The sequence below is a fragment of the Prionailurus viverrinus genome, chromosome C2 (assembly GCF_022837055.1).
Source record: "Prionailurus viverrinus isolate Anna chromosome C2, UM_Priviv_1.0, whole genome shotgun sequence".
In the NCBI taxonomy this organism is placed as follows: Eukaryota; Metazoa; Chordata; class Mammalia; order Carnivora; family Felidae; genus Prionailurus; species Prionailurus viverrinus.
In genome coordinates this window covers 1,516,268-1,520,883 of record NC_062569.1, presented here as the reverse complement: position 1 = coordinate 1,520,883, position 4,616 = coordinate 1,516,268, and the positions used below count along the sequence as shown (strand labels likewise).

At 55.3% G+C, this 4,616-nt stretch overlaps 1 long non-coding RNA gene across 1 annotated transcript; it reads left to right on the top strand.

Annotated features, from left to right (window-relative positions):
• The first annotated feature begins 1,728 nt into the window (after window positions 1–1,728).
• Window positions 1,729–3,996, top strand: LOC125175664 (uncharacterized). Its single transcript, XR_007155919.1, has 2 exons — window positions 1,729–2,034; window positions 3,711–3,996. It is a non-coding gene; the product is annotated as an uncharacterized LOC125175664 (long non-coding RNA).
• Window positions 3,997–4,616: the final 620 nt, after the last annotated feature.

The following is a 4,616-nucleotide window of genomic DNA, read 5'->3' as shown; positions in this document are numbered from 1 at the left end:
TAGACTTTAGGGTTTGTGGTCGGCGACTTGTGGACTGAAGAATGGGAGATGGGAACCGTGGGGTCTCGATGCAGATTTCACGCTGGATTTTTGTCTGGTTCGTTGACGTATTGAGATTAGAAATGAATAATGATTCCAGGTTCCAAGGTTAGGAGTCCCTTCCAATCTCCTGGGGGTTGCTTCTGCTCTTTATTTCTGAAGACGGTGTGCAGAGGTGAAGTCCAGAGCAAGTAACCGGACCTTACACTCAGGTCCCCTGCACTCTTCAGTGGGAGCGCCTGCCCTCTCTGGTTGTCTGATGTCAGTATTTAGTGCAGCCCTGAGCAAACAAGGGGGAAAGCTGGGCGACTTCCGAAATATCCCTCATGGGAATCTACAGAGAAACTGCAATGTTAACTTTTGAGTTGGGTTTCTTATGCCTTGGTTATTTAAAGCCACCAGAGTTTTCTAATACTGCCCTCCCTGATGCGGCTCTAAGACCTCCTTGACAAAGCATTTCCATTACAGCTTCTCTTCTAAGAAGAAAAGGAACAGTAGATGATGCTAACAGTCAGCCAGTGAGTCCCTGGGTGACCTTGGGGAGTGATTTGGCTCCCAGGTGCCCAAGGATAAGGCTAACTGTGGATGCGATGCCTTATGGGTGGGGACTTTAAGCGACTTATCCCCTCTGGTGTGCTTTTTTCTGCTCTGTGGAGGCCAGACAGGACCGCTTCTCCCATAACTGCTGGGCTGTGAGCCAACTCCTCAGGTCTCACCTCTCTGCAAGCAGCATCAGCTGAGAGCTCGGGACTCATGTCCAACATTAATTGCATTTTCCTTTGCAGTCTGTTAGATGATAGCAGGTCTGTTTTCTCAATGGTATTTTAGAAATAATCCAATGTATTGAAATCTTTGATCACTTAGCAATAAATAGGTAGGGAGGCAGTCCTGAAACCTGTTGGACACCGTTGTATCAGTCAGTTATCATCGAGGACTTTGGATGTACTGCCCAGATCCCCTTTTGGGAACGAAGGACTTATTCCCCCAGATGCACAGTGGCGCTCCTAGGGAAGTGCTTCCACGCAGGAAAACTGCCTTGCCCAAGATCACACCCCTTCCTGTGGCAACTGAATGAGACATCTGGTCAACCCAGAGGCATTAAAGGCCGGGACCCCTCGCCCCGACTTGGGACAGCTCCAGAGCTGAGCCTTCATTGGGACCGCGTCACAGCTCAGCTCGGCTTCCCCTCCACTCATGTCGGCTTGCTTTCCTTCCCTTCCTCAGATGTGGGTCCCAAGGACGCTCCGTAATAAACCTCCCGCACACAATTCTGTGTCAGCGTCTGCTTCTGGGAGAAGCTGGCCTGAGACCGTACTGCCACATAACCTGCCCAACAAACCCATCCAGCTCGGTGGCTTAGAGCAAGCACTTGTCCCTCCTGCTCACAGGCCTGTGGGGCAGCAGGCGCAGCTCTGCTCCAGGTGCTGGCCATCTGGGCTCTGAGTTTGTTCAGGCCTACTCTGTGTGCCCCTCGTTTGTTCCTAGGGCTACTCACTCTTTCTAGGCCAGACCACAGGAGTGCAGAACCACGAGCAGAAGTACAAGATGCCTCCTAAGGCCTTGACTCAGAACTGGCTCTGTCCCTTTGCCTGCATGGCCACGGTCAAGTGTGACATCCATGGAGCAGTGGAATGGACTCCGCCCACTGTAGCCCACTGTGAGGTCATGCAGCACAGGGAGGCAGGCAAGAACTGGGAACAGGAATTCGATCTCCCCCAGTTATTATTCTCTCATTCATCCGCTCATGCAGTGCTTGTTGAATGTGAACCATGTGCCAGGCATGGTTGCAGGTGCCGAGGCTCAAAAGATGGACAGGACAATTTCCCTGCCTCGGGACACTTGCAGTGCAGTGAGAGAGCCAATGAGCAGTGCCTTACAGCCCAGAGTGCTAAATGCTGCGACCGGAGTGGGCGCCGCGTCCATGGGGACACAAAGAAAGGGTACCGGAGCGGATTCTGTTGCTCCCCGACTCCCAGCACCCACACTGCCTTCCAGGTAGCACTCCGAGTTTCTTTGAAAGTTGCCTCTCCACGTAATGACTGAATTGGAGGTACACAGTCTTGGGGGTTGTAAAACGGGGACGCAGTCCCCCGTTATCATGGGGCCAATCACATGATAGTATATTTCCGGATCTCTGCTACTTGGCTGAGTGACAGGAGGCCACGGATGGAGCCGACCCGCTTTAGGGACAGCACTCTGCTGGCCACCAGGCCATTCCTGCTGCCCCCGTCCCACATCTGATTCTCCAGCTTCCTGTCCACCCTTGGAGACATATCCCCGTGACAACTTTCCATTTTGCTTATGTCTGCCAGATGGAGTTTCTGCTACTATAACTGAATCCATATCTGAACACAGACTTGGGCAGAGGGAAGGGACAGGAGAACAGCCAAAAAGAGGGGGGGGGGGCTATACAGCTTAGCCCTTAGGGATAAGAAAGGGCTGGCAGAGGGGAGGGAAGGGCAGAGGGCCTCCAGGGAGAAGGGGCAGTGGGCACGGAGACCTGCAGGCCGAAGCCTGGCATATGTAGGCAGTACAGGCAGAGGATGAGAAAAAAGTTTCTGTTTATAAAACTGACACCCAGGGCTAATTTGCACGCATGCCAGGGCGCGAGATGGGGGGTGGGGGCGCACAGAGTTCTGTGGGGTAAGCTAGCACGTCCCTCTGCTCTTCCGGAGGTGAGACTGTGCGAGGCGGCGGCCCACCCTCCTCGGCAACTGCAGTCCGTTACTCCCAGTTAGGGAGGTGCATGTATCCGCGTCCGCATTCCCCTGGAGTGCAGCGGGCAAGGATGGAGAAGGCAGAGCTAAAGCCGTACGAGGCCAGGGGACGGAGGGCACAAGAGTGAGCCTAAATACCAGCACAGGCAGCAGAGCAGGCTGGCCAGCAGCCAGGGGGCACCGGGCCTTCGGGGGCGGAGCCGGCGAGGGGCCTGGAACCCAGGTAACGCGGCTGGAAGCCAGGGCTGCAGAGTCGGCAAGGGTAGGGGACCGTCAGGCGTCAGAGGTTCCCGGCGTGGGAGACCCACCAGCCCCCGTTATGCCAAGAGGCAGCAATCGGGGGAGGTGCGGCAGTCACAGCCCTGCTTCCTACTCGTCTGCAAACGCTTTCCCGCGTCCGGGACGCACCGCCTCTGAATCCTGGCCGCACCTGCCGTTGGCTGCCTGCTGCCCTCTCCTGGCCTGCCGCGGAACTACAACCCCGCGACCTACGCGGGTTCTCGAAAGGATGAACGCACGAGAGCTGCGGGCGGAGGCAGGCATCCGACGGGAGGCCGGCAGAGCTTGGGGATACTTTTGTTCAGCCACCCCGTTGTACAGAGGAAGGAACTGAGGCCCGTGGAGGGAAATGACTTATTCTGGCTCTCAGGGCCACTTCTGGAGGGCTTGAGCTTCCTAGTCTACAGGCACAGATGATCCCCATGACCCATGCGTACCTCCAATGGTGACAAGGGGCCGCCGCTGAGAGAGAACTTACCCTTGGAATTTGGCCACAGGTGCCCACATCGGCTGCATGATTTTAGCTGTTTTTTTGTTTGTTTTTTTTTTGTTGTTGTTGTTGTTTTGTTTTTTTGTTTTTTTTTGTTTTTGTCCCCAACACGCTGGATTCTGAAGAATCTGAGCCTTGGAAGAAGAATTAACAGAGAAATAGAGACCTGGTTCCTTATCTTTTAGGGAAAGATATCCAGTCGCGGTGGATACTTCTAGACTCAAGAGATGGAGGCAGAAGGAATTGGACAGAAGCTCCCGAAGAATGTGCTGGTGCTCAGTTCCATGCCTTCAGGCGTGGCAGGAGGTTGAGCAGACACCCCATCCACCTGATCCCTCACCACAGTCTAGAAACACCTAATTTGTACCGTTACCTGAGTGAGATGTATAGCTTTATTGTGGGAAGCCACTAAAGTTTGGGCAGTTACTACAGACCGAAGCGATTCACGAATAAACGATGCAAGCCTCGGAATCTCTTAAGATCGCTTTAAGTGCCAGTGGAGAGAAATCGTGGTAACTTCATCAGCCAGTTGTGCAACGCTAGGCAGCGAGTCAGGGGCGTCCCTGCCCGGGAGCGGGGGGCAAGTAGGGGGAGGTCACGACCTCTGATGTCACGGCTTGCGTATCCTGAGGCTTAAGGAGACGCATTACCTTGCACAGTCCGGCACACCCGGACTCAAACCTGCGCTTCCAGAAGGTTTGTAGAGTCCTGGGTGGGGCAGGGCCCCCTTCCATGTCACACTGGAGACCGTGTCAGAACCCCACCCATGTTGCCTCAGGTCCCTCTAGTCTCGCCCCCAAGAGGCAGCACCTGCATCTGTGTCTGGGGGCTGCCTGAAGGCTGCTGGAGTCCGCTGGCCCGTGTGCCTGGCGGGCTGGAGGTGCCTGGCAATTTACAGCTTTCCCAGGGCGCCCGCTGGATCGCCAGCGCGGGGCTCTAACCGCCCCAGCTCTCTCCCCATCAAGACAGTCTGGGGGTCACCTGCACTGTCTGAGGTTCCTTGTGGAACGGAACCAAGTGGGAGCCTCCATGGGTGATACCCACCCTTGCATGGCCTCCCTCCTTCTCGGTCCCACCTCCGCGCTCCAGGC